Source organism: Mobula birostris, chromosome 11, assembly GCF_030028105.1.
Source record: "Mobula birostris isolate sMobBir1 chromosome 11, sMobBir1.hap1, whole genome shotgun sequence".
Classification (NCBI taxonomy): Eukaryota; Metazoa; Chordata; class Chondrichthyes; order Myliobatiformes; family Myliobatidae; genus Mobula; species Mobula birostris.
Window position 1 is genome coordinate 87,000,702 of NC_092380.1, and position 25,939 is coordinate 87,026,640.

Here is a 25,939-nt window from a genome sequence, read left to right on the forward strand (position 1 = left end):
AGCACAGCCAAGAAGGGCTAAAAGGCCTGTTTCTGTGCTGTAATGTTCTATGGTTCTATGGTTCTAAACTCTCATGGAGAAGTGATCCTTTCACTTACTAGTTTGAATGCAGAGATTGACACAGAGTGATGATATCAGAGGTGTTGATGTTGACCTGGATGGTTTGTTGACTATTCTCGCTCATGAAGCAAGTATGGGCAGTTGACCCCATTTAGTTAGTAAAGGACAACTAAGTCAAAGTCAAAGTAAATTTATTGTTAAAGTATGCATATGTCACCATGTACTACCTTGAGATTCATTTTCATGAAGGCTTTTCCAGGAAATTAAAGAAATACAACAGAAATTATGAAAACACTGTACAAAGGCAAAGATTGGGAAACCACCAATACTGAGAACATGAGTGGAAGAATCATTGAAGTGGATCTGTAGGTAGTAGAATCAGTTCAGAGTTGAGGTGAATAAAGTTATCTACACTGAAATATAACAGCCATAAGGTGTAGTGGATTCCCGGAGAAACATGCAATCCTCACAAAATTCTTCCTCTGATATATCTATCAAGACCAAAAGAAATGGAGGCAGCTGTAACTGGCAAGTGATATTCAGACAACTTTTTCTGCTGCTGTCGCAGCAGATTGTGAGATGTCACTATTATTTCCAGCTTTTGCCTGCACTTGACCACCACATAAAGGTTTATCATGTTTGTCACTTAATGGATGTAAAACAATAGAGTAGAAGGATATTGCTGTGCTATAGAGATGACATGAAAATATTGGCCACTTTGAGAGAAACTGGCAAATCAAACATTGGTCATATTTATTTATTGTGAGCAGTTTAGGGCCACCTATCTGTGAAAGGATGTGCTAACATTGGAGAGGGTCCAGAGGACATTCACAAGAATGATCCTAGGAATGAAAGTGTTAACGAACAGTACTGAGCAAAAAGTTTGGACACACACACATACATATATATATATATATATATATATATATGTATATAGCTAGGGTGCCTGGGAGTTTTGCACAGTACTGCAGCAATTTCATGCATTATGTTGTACTGCTGTTGCAAAAAAATCAAATTTCATGACACGTGTGAGTGATAATAAACCTGAGTCTGATATGGATCTCTATTGTGGGAAAGGAGCAGGGAGAGCTGAATCATGGTCAGGAAAAGGGGAAGTGTGTGGGGGGGGGGGGGGCGCTGTGAGTGGTAAGCTCCAGAGAGACATTCAATAATGATTAATAAACCAATTGTCTGGAATCAAATCACCTTGCCTGGTGTCTCAAGACTGGCTGTGTCTACATCCGTGCCTCCCACCATTCCAGGCACTCCTTCTCTGACATCTGTCCTACTCCTTTCCATAGCAGTCCACCCTCAATTTTCCCAACATCCTTTGCTCCTGCCAGATTTACAAACTTGCTTTCTGTTCCACATTGACCAGTGCAGCATTGTGCAAAAGTCTTAGTCTCTCTAGCTCTATATATGAGCCTAAGATACATTAATGTATGAGGAGCATTTGATGTCTCTGGACCTGTACTCACTGGAGTTTAGAAGAATGGGGCAGAATTTCATTGAAACTTTTCAAATATTGAAAGGGTTAGGTAGAGTAGATGTTTCCAATAGCGGGTGCCCAGGACAAAAGAGGACAAAGCTTCAGAATATAAGAATGTCCCTTTGGAACAGAGATGAGGAGGAATTTATTTAGCCAGAGAGTGGTGAATCTGTGGAGTTCATTACCACAGATGACTGTGGTGACCACGTCAGTGAGTTTATTTAAAGTGGAGCTTAATAGGTCCTTGATTACTAAGGGGATCAAAGGCTCTGGAGAGAAAGCAGAAGAATGGGGTTGAAGGGAATAATAAGTCAGCCATGATCAAATTGTGGATCAAACTCAATGGGCTGAATGGCCTGATTCTGCTCCTATGTCTTATGGTTGTATAAAATTCTGAATGAAGCACGTATTCTTCATTGAGATTTAAGTAGAAAAAATACCATCTGAAAAGAATGAAAAAGTGTAGCCTTCAACTGAAAGATTCTCTTCCCACCATCCACCTTTCTTGTCGAGCTTGTCCTGCTCTGCGTGCCCTCTGCTCAATCTTCCAGTCTTGCTGTATTATAAAGGGAATGTGTACTAACAAACCCATCTCAGGGAGCAACACGTTTTTACAAAAGTCGTGTCAGTAAAAAGCCCTTTAGCACTTGATACCCCATGGAACATGACAGCTTAAGTAACTCTAGAGAGCACTGAACACTTGCAGAATTATAGCTACAGGCAGCAGAAATTAATCATCAAACAACCTGTAAGACATTAACGACCCCTTTAAAAATTTAGATGGTGGGGTGGAGCTTCCTTCCTGCTGCTGAATGAGTGCTCAACTGCGCAAGGTTAAGAAAGATATTAGCTGGAATATTAAACTACAAAAGAACAGTGTGATTGCAAAGTTAACATTACATTCTGACTGATATCATGATTTGTCTGCTGTTCATTTTCCAGCAAACATTTAGGCACAGTGGCAAATATATTCCTCACCTATACAGTGTCCAATGTAATTCACCCAACAATGTTTTTGATGATGGAGGGCACCAATTTGGTCTGCTGAAACTTAAAATGCTCAAAGCATGGGTGTACAAAATTCTCAACTTCCTTCCAATGGTATCTTGCAAAAGATTTATCCAACATCAGTGAAGCAGATATGATGATTGTTATTACAATATAAAGGCTCCAAGATTGTGTGGATGGTGGGTATTAATATAAGTGATAACTTGTCTTCAAAAAAAATGTTCAAATGGAAACTCCAAGCAGTAAACAAACTTTTCTTGTAATATATTTTAATATTATTTTGTGACTGTAGGTGCTAATATTATTTTGTGACTGTAGGTGCTAATATTATTTTGTGAAGCACGGGCTATCATAACTACACGTGCTCTGTGCTGTGTGTGAGACTGTGTGTACTGTGTTTTACACCTTGGTTCCAGAAGAATGTTGCTTCATTTAGCTGTATATATGTGTATGATTGAATGACAATTAAACTTAAACTTGAACTTTTTGAATTAAAGGACAACTTAGTAAATAAATGATCCTGTCTGCAGAACACAGGTTACTGGCTGACAGCAAGAGCCCACTCAAGATTTAGTGTTTGTAGACTGTCATGACCGTGGGACGTTCTCATATGCTTTGGCCGAACATAAGAAAAAGCTGTTATACCTATTGGCTTACATCAAACCAGCTATCAAATGCTCTCAGAAAAAATCATTATGTTCAATGTGACAGAGATTAGGAAAGAATCTAGACCAGACTGATTATTTTGTCATTTGATATAGCAAACATAGTTATAAGCGTATTTACTCTGTCAATCAATAATTTATCTACCCAGAGAGTCAGCCCTCACAATATTAACTTTGAGTGTTTGGTGTTTCCATTCTCAGAAGGTTTAAATTTAAATTAATCTTTATCTATTTAAATTATCATCCCCCAGCAAAGGTGTTTGTGCGCTTACAGATGTTTTGTTAGTTACAATGTGCTCCCTTTCTAAATATTTAATTCAAAGGAACTATTTTCTGGACTTAATGTATAGAAGTAAACTACGCAGAGAGTCATAGGATCATAGAGCTATACAGCATGGAAACAGCCCTGTGAAGGGGAGTACTTGGTAAGTGCACTCCTTACACACATACATTTACACACACATACACACACACACAGACATTGCCTTCTCATTCAACTGCCCTTGTCCTGAGTGTGCTCAGTTCAGTGTCTTCCCTGGTATACTCTCATAATAAATCCTAAACTGAGCTGATGGGCTTGGGCTGACTGTTTGGTGCCTTTCCTGCCATACATGGCGAAGATTCCATTTCTTTTGTAATGGAGATGTGTAAACGTATGTATGTTGTTTGTATTCTGTGTTTTTGTTTATTTTGTAATATGATTCTCACTAAATTGTGGGGTGCATCATACTCTAATACATGGGTAGTGTTGTTAACATTGTGGGTAATTGAACTTGGCATGTCCTGGTGCCCAATAAACCAGGCTCATTGCTCTCAGTAGGAGAGGGAGGTGAGGGCTGTCAGGAGTTCACACTGACAAGAATATAAGTATGGAGCTATCTTGTGTTTTCTGGCAGGTATCTATTAGCAGTTTTCTTTTCACTATTTTAGCTAATTTTTGTAAGTGTAATTTTTGACACATCTAATTAACACACTTGCACTAAAGTGCTAAGCAACTCTAGCCATTTTCCCTTTGGTCATAACCCACGTATCTAACACAGACCCTGTGGCTGAAGAAGTCCATACTGACTACGATGCCCACCAAGCTCATCCCAATTTCCAACGTTGGGCCATATCTCTATAAGCCCCACCCCCTCCTTGTACCAATCTAAGTGCTTCTTAAATGATACTATTGTACCATCCTCCATCTCTTCCTCTGGCAGCTCGTTCCATATACCCATCACCCTCTATGTGAAGAAATTGCCTCTTTGCTCCCTTTTAAATCTTACCCCTCTCGCTCTAAATCTATGTCCCCCCCCCCCATTTATGGTCTACACTGGTGAAAAGACGTTTACCATCCACATTACTGTATCTCAGCCTCTCATAATTTTAAACATTTCTATAAAGTTGGGCTCAATCTCCTACATTACAAGGAATAATGACCTAGCCTGTCCAACCTCTCCATGTAACATAGGCCCTCCTGTCATAGCAACATCTTTATAAATCTACCCTGCACTCTTTCCTATACAAGTTGGCCAAAACTCTACACAGTACTCTAAATGTCTAACTGATCACTTATACATTTGCAATATAATGTCCCATCTGCTATAATCAGTGTCCTCATTGATAAAGGCCAGTGTGCTAAACATCATTCTTCATCACCGTGTCAGTCTGTGATACCACTCTCAACGAACTACGCATTTTGACTCCTAGGTTTCTCTGTTCCATTAAGTCACTGGTGTGCTGACATTCATAGTATAAATCCCACACTAGTTTTGCTTTCCAAAATGCATTATATTTCACTTGGCTAAGTTAAACTCCATTTTCCACTCCTTGGGCCACTTCCCTAACTGATCAAGAACGCCTTGTAATCTATGATACTCTTAACTGATCAATAATCTCTTGTAATCTGTGATAACTTCGTCCACTATTGACATCACTTTCTAATTTCATGTCATCCTCAATCTTATTAACTAAGCCTTGTGTATTTGCATCCAAATCAAATATATAAGCTGTTACAGGTATTAACTCTCAGCACTAGTGATCAGTTAGGCACAGAGATAATCTGCATTTACTAACTTTTATTGGCTCAGCTAACAAACACGTGAATTTACAAAACTATGTACCTATGTGCAGACCCACTAGGCTTCTGAAGCCCTCAATGGACAGTCAAAGAATAGAAAAGGTAACACTAGGCTTGGTTACTTGAGTTAAGTGCTACTTGAGTTACTGTCACCTTCCTGCCAGCTTGAACCGGTCAATAACAAGGCATTTTCATCCATAGAATTGACCCTCACTCAAGGTTTTTTTGGAGGTTTTGCACCATTCTTTGTAAACTCTAGAGGCTGTTGAGTGTGCAAGTCCCAGGAAATCAGCAGTTTCTAAGACACTCAAATCACCCAGTCTGGCACCAACAATCATTCCACAGTCAAAGTCACTTAGATCACATTTTTCCCCATTCTGATGTTTGGTCTGGACAACAACTGAACTTGTTATGCATTGAATTGCTGTCACGTGATTGGCTGATTAGATATTTGCATTAATGAGCAGGTGTACAGGTGTACTTGATAAAGTGGCCACTAATTTTCTTAGACAAGGAGCCCAAAACTGCTCACAGTGCAGTCTGACCAATGCCTTATAAAGTCTCAGCATCTTATCCTTGCTATTATATTCTATTCCTCTCAAAATTAATGTTAACATTGCACTTGACTTTCTTACCACTGTCTCAACCTGCAAGTTAACCTTTAAAGAATCCTGCACAATGACTCCCAAGACCCTTACCACCTCTGATTTTTGAATTTGCTCCCAGTTTAGAAAATAGTCTACACCATTTTCATGACATGACCATGCACTTTTCTACACTATCTTCCATGCACCACCACTTTGCCTATTCTCACAATCTGTCCAACTCCTTCTGCAGACTCCCTGCTTCCTCAAAATTAACTGCCCTCTACTTAAGATTGTATCATCTGCTGACTTGGCCACAAAGCCACCAATTCTGTCATACAAATCTTTGATATATAACCTGAAAAAAGAAGACCCAATACTGGCCTCCCATGGAACACCACCTGTTACTGGCAGCCAAACAGAATGGTCTCACCTTATTCTGACTCTTTGCCTTCTACCAATCAGCCAATCCTCTCTCCATGCTAGTATCTTTCCTGTAACACCATGGGCTCATATCTTTTTAAGTAGCCTCTTGTGTAGTACCTTGTCAAAGGCCTTCTGAAAATCCACGTAGACAACACCAGCATCTGCAGATTTCCTCGTGTTTGCATTTTTAAATCCACTGACTCTCCTTTATCTGTCCTGCCTGTTATTTACTCGAAAAAAATTCCAACAGATTTGTCAAGCAAGATTTCCCCTTTAGGAGACATTATGATAATTGCTTTAGCCATAGTACCATCACTTAAAGAAAGGGAAAAAAATGAAGTAGGAAAATATCCCAGCTCCTATCTTTTTCTTTTGATTATTCCCTGGAGTTACAAAATGTAACAGAGGCAACAAGGAAGTTTAGAAACCAACCCGAGAAGACTACCAATCTGTGGAAGCGCAGCAGGCTTTCCTTGGAAGGAAAGAAAGACTTTTGAGTTAAAAAGCTAACAAGCAATGGGTATGGCCAAAGGTTCATAAACAGTGAGAACTGGGTGATTATAATAAATAAATAAATAAAAGCTAAAATAGCTGGCTAATCAGAAAGATAGGTATGTTTGATTGCACAACTTATAACTGAATTACGTATACTGAATGAATTGAGCAGTATTTTGAAGCAAATAAAATAGCCAAAGAAAAACCAGGGCAATGGGGTCAAAAGCATGCAGATTATTTAGAAGTTTAAATGCCCCAAACAAACCAGCCAAAATGAGATTTGTTGATATTGTGAGCATAACACAGGAACATTTAGAACACAAACCATTGTTTATTGCAGAACACTTTAAGTTTCATAAGTGGAATTAAAAGGAAGGGGAGTCCACTTCAACTTGCATGGCTGAATTGAAGAAATTATCTGAGCACTATCAGTTCAGTGATTGGCTTATTGAGGCAATGAGAGATAATTTAGTTTGTGGAATCTTGCAAACAAACATTCAAAAACAGCTCCTAACTGAAGCACAAGTCATATTTAAAAGAGCAGTTGAAACTGCCGTATCAATGGAAACTGCAATTAGAATCAGTATTGAAAATGTGTGTGAACAAAATTGCAATATATAAACAGAAGCCTCCATGGCCAAACAAATGGCGTTACCATTGTACCATGGAGTCACATACGCCAGACCAATGTAGGCTAAAAGGTGAAAGTTGCAGAAAATGTAAAGAACATGCTGGACAGACAAAAATAAATGGACTACACAGTGAAGAGAAAAAGCTAAAAAGTGAAGTTGCAGTTTCAAAAAGAGTGTTAATCTGCATGCAGTTGATGAAAAATCTGATAATGGTGAGAGAGACAAAAGACTGGTTAGCTGTGGGATTTAAATGTGAAAACTTACAAGAGACTAACAAATTATTTACACCAGAAATGAATGGCAAATTAATTGAAATAGAATTGGACACAGGCAAAATCATTTTGAACAACACTTCAAAGATACTGAACTGAAGCTTGCAGATATCCAACCAACAACTTATTCTGAGAAAAGGTAAGGTGTCATGGTTCGGTCCGTGAAGTCCACATTTTCACGGTCCGGTCCATGGACTTAGGACTCCAGGTCTTCCAGCTGTCCCTCGTTTGACTAAATCAAAGGCACCTGATTCCCAGCTTTGGGTTTGAATATAAGTAGCCTTGGGATTGAGTATGGGCTGCTGGTTTGTCTTTTCGGTCCCCCTTGGAGCAACCTGCTGATGGAAGGCTAGTGAAACCATTTGTGACCTCTTGGCCTGTTTGGAGGACCACTGCTTCATGGAGCCTTGTTGCCACTCTTTGGAGTAGTCTTTGTGGTATGGATTTGGCTGTTTCCCGGGCCATCTGAGGTTGCTGGCTGAACTGAGACTTGGAGCTTCCCCGGAGCAGAGATGGAACTGTCTGTCATTCTTTGGTGCTTGTCTCTTCTTGTCCTTGCCTCTGTGGGGTAAGCCAGGCTGTTTTGCCATTGCCCTGCAGGGGGATCTGTCTTGTCTTATCCTTGCCTCTGTTGGGTACGTCTGGCTGTTCTGCCGTTACCTGATGGAGAGACCCACCCCACCTTGGTGTGGAGATGAAGTTGAGTCCCGGCTTGTCGTAGGATAAGTCCCAGCTCTATGTCTATGTTCTGTCCTGTCTCATGTTAGTGTTGTGTTAAAGATGAGTCCTGGCTTGTCGAAGGATAAGTCCCGGCTCTATGTTGATGTTCGGTTCCCAGTCTGTCTCTCAACTCCAGCTTCCAAGTTATCAGCCTCCACATTTCAAGATGAAGATCCCACAGCCAAGCTCCAAGAACCCAAGCCTCGAGGATCCCAAGCCAAGCTCCAAGAATCCAAGCCTTGAGGATCCCAAGCCAAGCTCAAGACCCAAGACCACAAGCCTCAAGGATCCCAAGCCAAGCTCAAGACCACAAGCCTCAAGGATCCCAAGCCAAGCTCAAGACCCAAGACCACAAGCCTTGAGGATCCCAAGCCAAGCTCAAGACCCAAGACCACAAGCCTCGAGGATCCCAAGCCAAGCTCAAGACCCAAGACCACAAGCCTCGAGGATCCCAAGCCAAGCTCAAGACCCAAGACCACAAGCCTCAAGGATCCCAAGCCAAGCTCAAGAACCAAGACCCCAAGCCTCGAGGATCCCAAGCCAAGCTCAAGATCCAAGACCCCAAGCCTCGAGGATCCCAAGCCAAGCTCAAGACCCAAGACCACAAGCCTCGAGGATCCCAAGCCAAGCTCAAGACCCAAGACCACAAGCCTCGAGGATCCCAAGCCAAGCTCAAGACCCAAGACCCCAAGCCTCCAGGATCCCAAGCCAAGCTCAAGATCCAAGACCCCAAGCCTCGAGGATCCCAAGCCAAGCTCAAGACACAAGACCCCAGCCTCAAGCCATGTCATGACCTTGCCTGGTTCTGGGGTCTGAGCCCGAGGCAAGACCCAGGTTTTGGGTTCTTGTCCAGTCTCGGGCTCAGAGTCCGAGCCTTGTCTTGTCTCCAAGCTCAGGCCTCTAGACCCCAGCCACATCCTGTCCTGAAGCCATGTCATGACCTTGCCTGGTTCCGGGGTCCAAGCCTGAGGCAAGAGCCAGGTTCTATATCCTTCTCCAGTCTCGGGCTCGGAGTCCTAGCCTTGTCTCTTAGTCCATGGTTCCTAGTCCTGGTCCCGCTTTCCCTAGCCCAACTCTGCATTCTTGTCCCTGCTCCTTGCCTGAATTCTATCATATCCCTACTCTAGTCAAGTCCTGTTCCTTGTACTTCAGTGTCTGTGTCTTGCATTTGGGTCCATTCCCAGCACCCCATTGTGACATATGGCCTGTAGGAATGACGTTCATAACAATGAAATTCACAACCAACAAGCCACATTGGGCTAATATGTGGTTAAAAACAGGAAGGTCAGTAATGTGGGGTGGTGACTGGCTGACACAACTACAACTGAATTTGAGATTCATCCACCATTTGCATGCCACATCTCCTGCAATCGAGAAAACTGAAATAGATTTAGAAAGATATTTGATAATGTCACAGGAATGTTCAAAAATCACATTGGAAAGCTCAAACATATTAAGGGTAAAATAGTATTAAATGAAAAAGGCTGCCCAGTTTTTTATACCATCTGTGATAAAGTAGCCAGTGAACTGATCACATGGAGGCTGAAGGAATTCTTTCCAAGGTGGAGTGGATCATATGGGCAACAACAGTGGTCCCAGTGGTTAAAAAGGCTTGGTCAATCAGGATATGTGGTGATTTTAAGGACACCATCAACTCAGTACTGAAAAAAGATCAGTACCCTCTACACAGGATAGAGGTTTTCACTGTAAACCTTTCTGGAGTGAAACTCTTCAGCAAAGTGGATTTAGCTGAGGCTTATTTACAGATGGAAATAGAAGAAGACTCCGAAGTGTTTCTCACCATAAACACTCACAATGGGATTTATTGCTATTATAGGAAGGAAACTATGGACCAGGTGCAGCAAGGCTGTCCAGACACTCATTGTTACCAGTGAGGATGACAAGGAACATCTCCGAAATCTCAAAACTGTTTTTAAAATGATTAAAATATTATGGGTTCAGAGCATGATGTGACACGTGTGAATTCTTTAAACCAGGCATCACTTACTGTGATCACTTACCATTGATGCACAAGCATTACACAATTTTGTTGAGAAAATTCAAGCAGTGGTGGATTTCCAAAGACCAAAGGAGATGTCACAGTGCATTCTTTTTAGGATTTGTCAAGAACTATAACAAGTTCCTTACAAGCTTTGCTACTGTGCTCCACCCTTTGAACTACAGATCAGGAAGAAATGGCAATGGGCAAAGCAGTGTCAGGTGACTGTCATAAAGGTAAAAAGAAATGGTGATATCATTCACTGTACTCACATATTATGACCTCATCATCTATTGAAGCTTGCCTGCGACATCTCACCTTATGGCATAAGTGCAGTTATGTCACATGTTATGAGTGATAGAAGTGAACACCCTATAGCCTTTGAATCACGTTCTCGTATCACTGCAGAGAAAAATTGTGCATAGATTGACAGATGCCTTGAATCTGATTTGGGGTGTAAAACCTTTCATCCAGTACGTATGGGAGAGAGTTTAACCTCATGCTCGATCATTAATCACTAGTGTCCATTTTCAATCCACTGAAGGACACACTAACAGCAGCAGCACATATTCAGAGATGGGCTCTGTTTCTTGGAGGACATAATTACCAGATTGAATTCACGAGGATGACTAATCATAGAAATGCTGTTGGGTTGTCCTGTTTACCCTTGGGAAAGGCCATAACTGAACAATTTCCAAAAGAGGACACTCCTTGACATATTCTTCACAAATGAAAATCAGAAGTCTCCCTACAATAGCAGAGAAGATCCAAAAGGAAACCAGAGAAAAAAGCACACTGTCTCAGGTCTGCATGCCAACGTAAAATGGCTGGAATTTGCAGCAGAAACTTCAATTCTGCCATTTTTACCTGCAGTGTGATGAATTTGCCCTTGATGACAGTTGCCTTATGTGTGGATTGAGAGCTGTTATACCATCCAAGTAGATAGCTAAAGTGATGAAGGAGCTACATGTCATATGACCATAAGACCATAAGACAAAGGAGCAGAAGTAGGCCATTCGGCCCATCAAGTCTGCTCCGCCATTTTATCATGAGCTGATCCATTTTCTCCTATTTAGTCCCACTGCCCCGCCTTCTCACCATAACCTTTGATGCCCTGGCTACTCAGATACCTATCAACCTCTGCCTTAAATACACCCAATGACTTGGCCTCCACTGCTGCCCGTGGCAACAAATTCCATAGATTCACCACCCTCTGACTAAAAAAATTTCTTTGCATTTCTGTTCTGAAAGGGCACCCTTCAATCCTTAAGTCATGCCACCTCGTACTAGACTCCCCCATCATGGGAAACAACTTTGTCACATCCATTCTGTCCATGTCTTTTAACATTCGAAATGTTTCTATGAGGTCTCCCCTCATTCTTCTAAACTCCAAGGAATACAGTCCAAGAGCAGACAAATGTTCCTCATATGTTAACCTTCTCATTCCCGGAATCATTCTAGTGAATCTCCTCTGTACTCTCTCCAACGTCAGCACATCCTTTCTTAAACAAGGAGACCAAAACTGCCCACAGTACTCCAAGTGAGGTCTCACCAGCAATTTATAGAGCCTCAACATCACATCCCTGCTCCTATACTCTATTCCTCTAGAAATGAATGCCAACATTGCATTCGCCTTCTTCACTACTGACTCAACCTGGAGGTTAACTTTAAGGGTATCCTGTACGAGGACTCCCAAGTCCCGTTGCATCTCAGAACTTTGAATTCTTTCCCCATTTAAATAATAGTCTGCCCATTTATTTTTTCTGCCAAAGTGCATAACCATACACTTTCCAACATTGTACTTCATTTGCCACTTCTCTGCCCATTCTTCCAATCTATCCAAGTTTCTCTGCAGACTCTCCGTTTCCTCAGCACTACCGACCCCTCCACCTATCTTCGTATCGTCAGCAAACTTAGCCACAAAGCCATCTATTCCATAATCTAAATCGTTGATGTACAATGTAAAAAGAAGCGGCCCCAACACTGATCCCTGCGGAACACCACTGGTAACCGGCAGCCAACCAGCATAGGATCCCTTTATTCCCACTCTCTGTTTCCTGCCAATCAGCCAACCCTCTATCCATGTATGTAACTTTCCCATAATTCTATGGGCTCTTATCTTGTTAAGTAGCCTCATGTGTGGCACCTTGTCAAAGGCCTTCTGAAAATCCAAATATACAACATCCACTGCATCTCCCTTGTCTAGCCTACTGGTAATTTCCTCAAAAAATTGTAATAGGTTTGTCAGGCAGGATTTTCCTTTAAGGAATCCATGCTGAGTTCTGCCTATCTTGTCATATGCCTCCAAGTACTCTGTAACCTCATCCTTGACAATCGACTCCAACAACTTCCCAACCACAGATGTCAAGCTAACAGGTCTATAATTTCCTTTTTGCTTCCTTGCCCCCTTCTTAAATAGCGGAGTGACATCTGCAATCTTCCAGTCCTCCGGAACCATGCCAGAATCTATCGACTTTTGAAAGATCATCGCTAACGCCTCCACAATCTCCACAGCTACTTCCTTCAGAACACGAGGGTGCATTCCATCTGGTCCAGGAGATTTATCTACCTCTAGCCTATTCAGCTTCCTGAGTACTTTCTCTGTCGTAATTGTGACTGCGCACACTTCTCTTCCCTGGCATCCTTGAGTGTCCGGTATACTGCTGTCTTCCTCAGTGAAGACTGATGCAAAATACTTGTTCAGTTCCTCTGCCATCTCCTCATCTCCCATTACAATTTCTCCAGCATCATTTTCTATCGGTCCTATATCTACTCTCACCTGTCTTTTACTCTTTATATACTTGAAAAATGCTTTTAGTATCCTCTTCGATATTATTTGCTAGCTTCCTTTCATAGTTAATCTTTTCTCTCTTAATGACCTTCTTGGTTTCCTTTTGTAAGGTTTTAAAAACTTCCCAATCCTCTCTCTTCCCACTAATTTTTGCTTCCTTGTATGCCCTCTCTTTTGCTTTAACTTTGGCTTTGACTTCACTTGTCAACCACGGTTGCATCCTTTTTCCACTCGAAAATTTCTTCTTTTTTGGAATATACCTGTCTTGCACATTCCTCATTTCTCGCTTAAACTCCAGCCACTGTTGCTCTGCTGTCTTTCCTGCCACTGTCTCTTTCCAGTCAACTTTAGCCAGTTCCTCTCTCGTGCCACTGTAATTTCCTTTACTCCACTGAAATACCGACACATCAGATTTCGGCTTCTCTTTTTCTAACTTCACAGTGAACTCAATCATGTTATGATCACTGTCTCCTAAGGGTTCCTTCACCTCAATCTCTCCAATCACCTCCGGTTCATTACACAATACCCAATCCAGTACAGCCGATCCCCTAGTAGGCTCAACAACAAGCTGTTCTAAAAAGCCATCTCGCAGACATTCTACAAATTCTCTCTCTTGAGATCCAGTGCTGACCTGATTTTCCCAATCCACTCGCATGTTAAAATCCCCCACAATTATCATAACACTGCCCTTCTGACAAGCCTTTTCCCTTTCCATTTGTAATTTGTAGTCCACATCCCTGCAGCTGTTTGGAGGCCTATAAATAGCTGCCATCAGGGTCCTTTTACCCCTGCTATTTCTTAGCTCAACCCATAAAGATTCTGCACCTTCCGATCCTATATCACCTCTTTCTAATGATTTAATATCATTTCTTACCAATAAAGCCACGCCTCCGCCTCTGCCTACCTTCCTATCCTTCCGATACACCGTGTATCCTTGGACGTTCAGCTCCCAGAGACATGCCAGTCAACTAGGCATGGTCAAAATAAAAGCATTGCCTTGAAGACTTGTCTGGTGGTCTGGTATAGATCAGCAGCTCAAGCAGCTTGCCATGCACTGCTCTGAATGCCAACACATTCAGAAGATTCCAAGAGCAGCACCTCTCCATCTCAGAGAATGGTCCGCATTGCCCTGGCAGAAGATTCTTGTGGATTTTGCCAGATCATTCATGTGCACAAATTTCTTGGTAGTAGTGGTTGCAGCTACAAGGTGGCCAGAAGTGTTCCCAATAGCCTACACTATAAACTTATACACTGTTGATGTGTTGAGAAGCCTCTTCTCAAGGGCTTGTGGTCCAGAACTCTAAGACAGTGACAATGTACCACAGTTAGTTGTGGAATAGTTCCAGTCTTTTCTGAAAATGAATGGAATTATGCATATTTCATCTGCATTATTTCGCCCAGCTAGAAATGGCTTGGTGGAAATGTTTGTCTAAAGTCTATAGAACGTACTGGCAACAATGCCAGCAGAACACACCTCACCGAATCGGAAGCTCACCAATTCCCTCTTTGCATATCACAATGTAGCACACTCCACAGCCAACAAATCATCAGCTATGCTGTTCCTGCATCATCCCTTGTGCTTACACTTGCATCTCCACAAACCCAATCTCAGAAGGAGTATGCAGGACAAACAGCTGAGACAAATTGAGGGCTCCTCAAACAAGAAGGTTCAATGTTTCACTCCTGGACAAATAGTCCTGGTGAGGAAGCACGGAGATGATCAAAAGTGGGTACTTGGAAAGATTAAGGTCAGAATTAGACCACTCTCCTACACAATGGAGATTGTGTTTGATGTCTTCTGGAGATGACACATTTTTCAGTTGAGGACAACAGAGTCAGTTGTTAGAGAAGAAAGGAGTCCAGAGCTATCAGAACCACTTAGTGCAGTCCCAGAGTCAATTCCTACAATCACCATGGAGGAAGCCCCAGACCTGAGCTTGCTGCACAGCCACGAGTCTCACCTGCCAAGCAGAGTGAAACACACCATCCCCACCCACCTTCCACTGTCATGAAAGATGTTATCCCACAAGAGTAAGAAGTCCTCCACAGCAATTAAATCTTTAGTTCTGAATGGAACAATTTCAATTTAACCATGGTGTAGGTGTATATAGCAGTTGTATTATATATAATATATGTATATATGTAAGATGACTAGAGAGCAATACATTAAGTATTTGAGTTGACTGCATTCTATATTGAATTGGAGTTTATAGCTAACAGGACAGAGTGCAGCATATTTAATATCGCAGTAATATATGAGTCATATAGTAAATATATTTTTGACTAAGCATTCGTTGTTTGTTTACATAATTCATTATAGGTTATATGTTAAAAAGCATGTGAATAACATATGTTATTATGCCACCACATTATGTGAGCACCTCATTTTTTAAAAAAAGGAGAAAATAAGTAGGCATGTATCCTCGTTCCTGTGTTTTGCATACCTAAATAGACTGACTGCATCCCAGGGTAAACAAGAGATCAAAATGGAAATCTGACTGAATACCTGAAATAATTAGAACAGGAGGAACTGTTCCCTTTTTTGCAGAAGGGTCAAGAATTAGAGGGCATAGCATAAATCCATTTGGCAAAAGAGCCAAAGAGTCATGTGTACTTTTTTTTTATTGCAGCCAGAAGATCGTCATCACCATAGGAAGAAATTGTGGTGGGAGGTTGGCTTGTGTTTTGCTAAGGTTATTAGATAAGTACTTGAAGGGAATGAGCTAAATGGGCTGTGAGGAAAACATGAGTGAAATGGACTAGTTGGATTCCATCTTGCAGACCTGACAGACTAAAGAGCAACCTTTATGTGATTTCCATGATTTCAAGACATTTGGGAATATAACTGACATTTGAACTTGAGTTGAATAGTGAGCTTTGTCTTCCAATAATGGGAGATGGAGCAATTGACCACTGTTGCTTCCATTACTCATGCTCTAAAGCTAGCCTGCAATCACTTCCATGTGATTGGATTAGCTGGAAAGGAGGTTTGCCTAATACATCACTGCCTGCTATTGTGGCTCCAGTGTGTAACATCAAAAGAGGCTGCAGATGGTATTAGACTCATCCAGCTCCATCATGGTCACAACATTCCCCATCACTGGGGACATCTTCAAGAGGTGGTCCATCTTTAAGGGCCTTCATCATTTGGTATATGCCTTCTTCTCACTACTGTCATTCAGGAGGAGGTTTGAGAGCCTGAGGACCAATACTCAACAGTTTAGGAACAACTTCTTCCTTTCCACATTAGATTTCTGAATGGTCCATGAAACCATGAACATGACCTCATTATTCCTCTTTAGCAAATTTATTCATTTTTTATTATAACCTGTAGTGATTGTTATATCTTGCACTGTACTGTTGCTGCAAAACAAAAAAAATCCAAAATACGTCAGAGATAATAAAACTGTTTCTGCATCCGATTCTGCACATTATCTGAAGAAACTGTGCTCCCAAGTGATTTCAGAGAACAATGTTGTAGATATTTTTTCTCCAGCTATGAGAGATAATCTTCATCTACTTTTGAGTTATAATAATCTTGAATAAAATCAGTCCTTGTAATACTGCTTCTTATTTTTCAGTCTGAAGGAAGTAACATCTTGAAGAATTTTTAATCCCATGTGCTTGGTAGGGGTGGCGACGAAAAAAAAAGTCTCACAAATAAGAAAGAATAAAAATTCGACAGTTTCTCATTAAGTATCCAATTTACTTAACTCCACATATCAAACAATAAGATAATTAACAGGAGGAAATTAAATTGCAAGGTAATTACTGCAGCATATTATTGGAAATATTTTTTTAATCACATGCCTTTGTCTATGTGACATTTATGAAGCATTTTCAGATCATCCACTTAGATCACGTTAGCAGAGAAAAATGGCAATGAACAAAATCTAACAATCATTTATATACGTTATTATTATTTTAACCCTTTATTCATCATACAAAATCTTTGAGAGTAGTCATGCATTTTCTACTCAAATTATTCTCCTTAAAGTCTGGTTAAAATGATGCTATGTTATAGAAATGATAACTTCAGACGACCCTGGAAAAATAAATTGCACTGTATTGGAACATTAATTGAATCCATTTTCAGGGCTGAGTGGAACTGAAATCCCCATGTCCTACACATGAACATGCTAGGCAAACTACAAGACGATTCACTAAAATAAAATGTGCTCAATTTTTCATTGTTTCCAAAGGTAAGTGGCATACATAATTTTGATCAGCAGCCTTTTCACTGTATCCATGACGTTTCTCCTTGTGCAATGAGAATATTTCAGCATGCTGTTGAAGAACAAGAGAATCACTGACAGTCTGTTCTCAGGTCAAACAGAATGCATTCTTTTTTCATTGATCTTTCACCAGAAGGAGGGAGAATAAGGCCTGTTCCCTGTTCACCGGATCAGTGTGGTCCAGACACTCTCTCGCCAATTGTACAATGCATAACATTTTAGACAAACTCAGTAAAAGGGTATTCAATAATCACTTCTTAATCATCCCAGGACGAGAAAGCATGTGCAGCTTCGAACATCACAGTCCATGCATCCTCTTTATGTGACTCATAGACCTTAGGGTCAAGTCAGGGTCAAGTGTTCTCATTTCTGAAACTTCCCTATGTTCATTTGAGACACTGATTACCATGGTGATAGACAAAGAACAGACTATCTCCAGTGATGTTCATCCAAAGGCCTCTGTGAATCTTAATGAATTATCACTCTCAGCTACACTCACTTGACAGAGCAGGTTTACAGAGACGCTCCAACAACAGCAAATGGGTCACATTCTCAACACTAGTTCAGAGCTAAAAAATAACCGAAAAATAATTTGCCAGTTATTTGAAATTTGCCTATTTAAATACCTGCCACTTTATTTTCCACTTCTTAGAGAAAGGGTAGATGAGTACAGGATGAGGTTAGAAGGGGTAACTTTTCCACTCGGAGAAAAATGAAAGACTAAAAGATAGGGACCACAACTGTGGCCACTTCACGGAAATGTTCTTAGGAGCTGTTTGAAATAGCCATGTCAATTCAAAAGTGATTATTTTGTGCTTCACTTTTGAGGTGTTTATTTTAAGCTCCATATTTAGCATATAAATTGTTTTCAATTCCTCCTTCAATGAACTATTTAACTATGAATATTATTATGATTGGCTTACAGGTATTGAAAAAAATTATTTATAAGGGGCTGTTTGTAAATCTGTGCTTCCAGGTTTATCCTACAACACTCTGAACTTCCCTGTAGGTTGTACTGAATCTTATAAAGTGCATTATGACCTACAGGCTAGATGGTGAACTCGTGCATAGTACCCCTTCAATGCATGATTATTTTTTAACATAAGTCACACCTTGTCTTGAAAATAAAGGCGGCTTAGTTCTTTTGAAGCTTTTCAAATAGAATTTCATCTTCAATTCACTTAGAGGTTTCTTACTAGCAGATGTGCCTGAGTGTCATGCAAATCTGAATAGAAAGAGAAGAAAATTGAATAAATTGCACAAGCATAGGAAAATTGTAATTTCCTTCCATCAACTTCAATAAAAACTGGTTTGGCTTTTGAAAAATATATGATGTTCCCAGCACAAATGAAATTGAATGTGGTAAAAATATGAATTATTTGCAAAAATGTAGTTAAATCCCTGAAAAACAAAATTACCTTTAAATGTTGAAAGTAATAAGGTTGCCTTGTCAAGGGCATACGTGTAAATTTCCAATGCGTTAGTGGAATCCCAATATAAAGATCTGGATACCATTGCCTGCGCTCTTCCCTCAGCCCTCTTGTTCAACAGCATATTGTCTGGTTGTTCATTCCTTGTTTGTGTGCTGTGCTTTTGCTAATGAGACATGAGTTTGAACCTACTGTTGCAGCCAGAGAATTTACATTCGAGTAATGAAATAAATCTAGAATTAGAAAAAAAATGGGTAATTGTCAGTAAGAGAGTCCAGGAAGTTACTGAATTAGAAAAAAAATGTCTAGTTTGATAATGTACTCAGGGAAGGATACCTGCTATTCTTAAACCATCTGACCTTAGTGTAATTCCACATTCAACACTGTGTTTGGCTTCTAGTTGCTTCCTCCGTTCAGGGGCAGGTAGGGATGGGTAAAAAATGCTGGTATTCATAGCCTGTGAATAAATACATTTTAAAGAAGGTTGAACTTTAAAAGATAATCTTTTGGTTGTAAAACATAATGAGTAATTCTAAGGATATTAAACATGCCATATAAATCACAATTCTGTTTCTTCACATTCATAGGATTCTCTTCTTAACCACTGTATTCCATCCAACAAGCCTTTTGAAGGAGATTAACAAATTATTCTTTCTAAAGCACTCTATAAAATGACAAATTAATCTTTTCTCTAATGATGGAATAGGGGCTGAATTTATTGTATAACATTAAAACAAGATAACCACAATTCAATTCACAACTAGCAACCCCTGCTATCAAATCTTTAATATTTTAACAGCACAAGTAGTAGTTATGCTTCTCAAAGCAATCTGAGTTACATGGTGCCTGTCAGTTGCAAAGAGAACCTTGAATGTAATTTTAAATTCATCCTGTTGTCAGCATTGCGGCATTTTGCTTTATGCAGTTCCTGATCCATTGATCAGAAGAAATGACGGCCTGGTTAGCTAACAAATAGAAAGATGATCTGGTTTCCAGGTTTACTGCCCAAAGAATGAAGGTGAAAATTGCCCTTATGATTTATATAACTCACAAAGTTCAAAGACATCAAAATCTAGTGTGGCTTAAATCCTTTAATACTTCAAATAGGTCAACAACTTGTGCAGTTATGTCATTTGAATTGGAATAAACAGTAGACTTTTAATGCACTAATCTCCCTCTCTCTCTCTCTCTCTCTCTCTCTCTCTCATACACACACATCAAAATAACCTGTAAACTTAATAAGTATAGGAAGTGGAGGTTAGATGTACTGGTGAAATGGTTGCTATTAAAGATTAGATTATCTTTATATGGGAATGTACTTCAAAGTTTGCAAGCGCAGAATCAAATATCGCTGTGATGATTGTACGTTCTAGTACCAATTGTTTGGCGACAATAAAGTATAAAGTATAAAGTATAAAATACATTGTTTTGCATTAAATCAAATCAGTGAGGGTTATGCTGGGCAGCACGCAAGTGTCGCTACATTTCATGCCCACAACTCACTAATCTCAACCGTATGTCTTTGGTACGTGGGAGGAAGATGGAGCATCAGACAGTGACAGGAATCGAACCCAAATCTTACAATCTCACAATCTTTGAGCACAATACAAAATGGTCTCCTAAAGAGCACAAAATTTTAAAGGCAGGCAAGTTTTATATTAACAAGGTTGATCTCAAAGCTCATGCTTATGAATTAATATCTGCTCCACTATATAAGATTCTCATATTCTTGGAGTAAGCCCAAGCACTTCTTCTGCAAGGTACAGAATCCAGCCGCAGTGAAATTCCCGGAAAATTTTTTTCTGATCTCACACAGGACGTGCTTGTGGGTCATGGAGCAGGTCACCTGAAACTGCAGCGGCAATTAAGCAGACAACCTCTGGCACTTAAAGGTTCTTCTGCTCAGAAGGTCAAATTGTCAGAATAAATGCGCCCCTATGCAGAAGTGGCAACTTCCAAAATTTGCATTTTTCTGATTCTCATTCAACCACCAGGGTCTTGACTCAGTGTGGATAACTTCATTCACCACAATTCTTAATTGATTCCACAATCACAGACTCACAGGCTCACTTTCAAGGGTTCTTTACAACTCATGCTCCCAGTATTACTTTTATTTGCAGTTTACCTTCTTTTGCACATTGGTGTTTGTCTGTTTATATATAACTTTTCATAAAATTCTATTGTATTTCTATGATAGATTTACTTTGAACTTTGATTTTTATGTGTCGGTGTAATGTTGCTGTGCTTCCCTTAGACTTTAATGTTCCAATACTAAATTCCCTATGCGACTCAAAGCTCTGTAGTCCGATCAGTTTTGACACACCCAGACTGCAGGCATATCTAGTGGGGATAGTTTAGATATTAATAAAAAACAGAGTGAAAGAAAAGCAAAATATAACTGCCTGCTGCACCAAGAACCTGTTGAAATATAAAGGAAGCCTCTCCCCTGAGAGATTGGGACTTAGAGTCATACAACACTACAGCACAGAAACTTCACGTGTTCAGTATTTTTAACCACTGTAATTTTTTCCCCCATTTTAGTCAAAGGGAAGCAATCAGAAATATCTATAATATGTCCCCTCCATTTCAGAAATATCTGATCACTTCAAATAGGAGCTGTTAACTGGTTGAATTTGGCTTTTGGAAGTATGATTCTTCAAAGTGTCTGATAGTCATTAGCTCTGTTTTAGGATTTCATTTCATATCTGTTTGCATGACAATATCTATATCAGATGCAATCCTTTTGATCTTTGCTGTTGAATGTTGGTATAAGTAGATAGTATTTTTCTTGCCTCTTTTCTTACAGCTCTATTGCTGCCAACAGTTGTTCACTGAGGGGGTTCCACTGGGCATTCTAATGGCAGTGATGAATTTTCGAGGAGCAAGAGGAGTTCATGCAGAAGGAACAAAGACAGATGTGATCAAACCCCTGGTATCTGGCTTCCACTCAGAGTAGTCCCAGGACCTAAGGCTTCATACTCAAGTGCACCTACTTGGGGATATCCAAATATGTCTTCATTATCAGTTACAGTCCGTGCTGTATATTGTTGCAGAGCTATGCTGTTTCTGTGAAAACAGTCTCCAGACATGATTCATCACACTGACAGCCTGCCTGGGCAATGCAAAGGTTGTAACTTAAGCACCAGCAATAATCATAATTTTTAATATGAAGGCCCACCATTGTCACTACAGTTTTGAGACAAAACTATTTTTCCTTTCTAAATTATCAATGTATATTATGTCCTTACCTGAGAAGCAACTTATGTTTGAGATTCATGGTTGAACCTGCTAACTATGTTCTCAGCAGTCAGCTAAGCTTTATTGAATCTTTCTTCATCTGCTCAATGTTAATTAATTAATTTATTGAGACCCAGCGTGGAATAGGCCCTTCTGCCTCCTTGAGCTATGCTGCCCAGCCTTCTCCCTGATTTAATCCTAGCCTAATCACAGGACAATTACAATGTCCAATTAATCTTCCAACCAGTACGTCTCTGGACTGTGGGAGGAAACACTAGCGCCCAGAGGAAACCCACACGATCACTTGGAGAGCGTACAAATTCCTTACAGACAGCAGTGGGAATTGAACCTGGATCACTGGTACTGTAAAGAATTTTGCTAACCATTATGCTTCCATGCTGCCCCACAAATATCCACATTCATTTTCACCCTTAATTGTCCATTACCTTTCCTTAAATAGTTACAGTGCTGCTGAAGGTTCTTTCCATCTACTGTTGCAAAGAGTGAGCTGAGTGGTGCTGGACTTCCCCACCATCAGAACCACTGCTATGGATAACCATAGGTCTGTACTTACCTAAAGTGGAACACAGATATTCCGTCTCACCAACTTCCATGCTATGAAGCAACACTGATAGCCTTGAATGATAGCCTGTCAATGTAGTTAATAACTTCAGAGTTCTAGATGGCATGTATAACTAAAAATTGTTTTAAAAAGTTCAACATATATTTTATTGTAGAGAAGGTACCTTGTCTTCCTGTTCTTCTAATCTCTTGTCCTATAAGCCTCACTAAAATAGACAGGGCCATGGATTGACACAGAACCTGAGGGTATTTTCTAATGCAATGCTAGACTGCTCTCACAGTTAAACTTGTGGAGTTCAGTGGTTATTGAAATTGACAGGTTTAGCCTTCCAAATCCATTGATCAGTCCCAGACTCACAAATTACAGTTCCAGAAGTCTACAGCCTACTTTAATTTGAATTGATGAATACTGGGGTTTCGACATAGAAACAAAGGCAACATACAGGTAGCTTGATTCAACACAATGAGTTGTTGTGATAGGTTTCTCAGAACAACTAAGCATTAGTACAGGGATTAGAAAATAGATCCGATTTCTGAAGTTTGCAATGTCAGTAGCAATGCAAGACTGAGCACAAAAACATGCAGTGTTTTTGACTAATTGCATGAACTTAGCAAAATGCATTTATAGGGTAATTTTTTTCCCATTAAGTATTTTGGCTTTTGATTAAATAATCTACCAGAAGAGTAGCTAATGTTTTTTACTTGAATCCAGGGAAAAATTCACCATGTTTTTCTCTCCTTGCTTCATCAGGTTTGAAGATGACATCTGGCAAGCAGAGAGAAAAATAAAACTGGCAGAATAAGATGGATTGAGGAGGCCAGAGGAATGAATAGATGATAGCAAGAAGGCATAAAGTGACACCAAATCATGGATACGGCAGTGATCTAAAGTTAAATTGTATGACAATGACAAGGAATTTGAAATAGAATCATCTTTGAGTTGAAGTTAGCCAGCTGGTGGCGCAGTGGCATCTGCGCCAGACTTTGGAGCAAAGGCTCCTGAGTTCGAATCCAGCCGGTTTCCTTGCACGCTTTCCATCTGTGCTGGGTTGAGCGTCGAGCTAGCAATTCAGACTTGTTAAAATAAGGAAGCCTGCTAAAAAAATCGCCGTCATGACAGCGTCCCAATGACTCCACTCGGAGTTAAGGGGCTTTCTTCTTTCTTCTTCTTGAGTTGAAACAGTCCAGTTTCCTTTGAAAGGAACAACCCCATGGACACGTAGTCTTGTGGGTAAATTGGTAAATTTAAACTGCGGAATTGGTTTATTATTGTCATATACACCAAGGTACAGTAAAAATTTTTTGTTTTGCATGCCATCCATACAGATCAATTCATTGCATTAGTGCTTTGAGGTAGTACAAGGGAAAACGGTAACAGAATAAGAAAATCAGAACATAATGACATAGTTGCATAGCTTACAGACAAATTTAGGAATTGAAAGTTCGAGTTGAGTGTAACTAATCGAGCTGCCTATATTTCAATGTAAGGAATATTGTAGGAAAGGGAGCAGAACTTCGGGCATAGATCAGCACATGGAATTAGAACAGATATAACTATGTTAATGAGATTATATTATAGACCATCTAATAGTGTGCAGGACCTAGAGGAGCAAATTTGTTGAGAAATTGCATACTGGTGCAAAAAACATAGGTTGTGATAGCAACAGCTACCTAAGTTGGGGGAACAACACCTTATATTCCATCTGGATAACCTCCAACCTGATGGCGTGAACATTGATTTCTCAAACTTGCAGTAATGCTCCCTCCCCCCTTTACCATTCTCCATCTACTTTTCCTTCTTTCACCTTATCTCCTTGCCTGCCCATTGCCTTCCTCTGGTGCTTCTCCTCCTCTTCTTTCTTCCATGGTCATCTCTCCTCTTCTATCAGACTCCCCATTCTCCAGCCCTGCATCTCTTTCACCAATCAGCTTTCCCACTCTTTACTTCAGGTTTCACCTATCATTTTGTGTTTCTCTCTCCCCTCCCCCCGACCATTTAAATCTACTCCTCAGCTTTTTTCCCTCATCCTGCTGAAAGGTCTCAGCCTGAAACGTCAGGTGTGCTCTTTTCCATAGATGGTGCCTGACTTGCTGGGTTCCTCCAGCATTTTGTGTGTGTTGTTTGGATTTATAGCATCTGCAGATTTTCCCTTGTTTGAGGTCGTGATAGCAGAGGATTTTAACTTTCCACTTATTAACAGGGACTCCCATACTGCATAAAAGGCTGGATAGGATAAAGATTGTCATTGGCATTCAGGAATAGTTCCTTAATCTGTACATAGAAGTCCCAGCTAAGACAATGCGATACAAATCTCCTATTAGGGAATGAGGCAGGGCAGGTAAAAGGAGTTTGTGTACAGGAAGACTTTGCATCTAGTGATCATAATGCCATTAGTTTCAACGTAATTATGGAAAAGAATAGTTCTAATCTTTGGGTTAAGATATTAAATTTGAGGAAGGCCAATTTTAATAGTATCTGAACGGATCTGACAATTGTGTATTCGGACAGGATGTTTTCTGGCAAAAGTGTACTTGGTAAGTGGGATGAATTCAAAAGTGAAATTTTGAGAGTACAGTCTGTATGTTCCTGTCAGAATAAAAAGTAAGGATAACAGTGTCAGGGAACCTTGGATTTCAAGAGAGGTTGAGGCCCTGTTTAAGAGAAAAGAAAGAGGTCCATAGCAGGCAGGACCTAATGAGGTACTTGAGGAGTATACAAAATGCAAGAGATCATTAAGAAGGAAATCAGGAGGGCTAAAGAAGACACAATGTCTTTCTAACAGACAAGGCATAGGAGACTCCTAAGTGTTTCTTCAGATATATTAAGAGCAAAAGGATAGCAGGGGACAAAATTGGTCCTCTAGAAAATCAGAGTGGTAAGATATGAGTGGAGCTGAAAGAGAAGGGGGAGATCTTAGATTAATATTTTGTTTCTATATTTACTCTGGAGATGGACACAGAGACTATAGATGTAAGGCAATGCAGAAGTAAGGTCGAGGACTCTACACAGATTACAGAGGATGAGGTGTTGCTTTCTTGAGGCAAATTAGGGTGCATAAATCCTCACAGCCTGACAATATGTTCCCTTGGACCCTGCAAAAGACTAGTGCAAACATTGGAGAGGCCCTGGCTAACCTCCTTAGCCACAGCTGAAGTGGCAGAGGACTGGGGAATAGCTAAAGTTGTTCTGTTGTTTAAGAAAAGCTCTAAGAATAAGCTAGAAAAGTATAGGCCAGTGAGCCTGAAATCAGC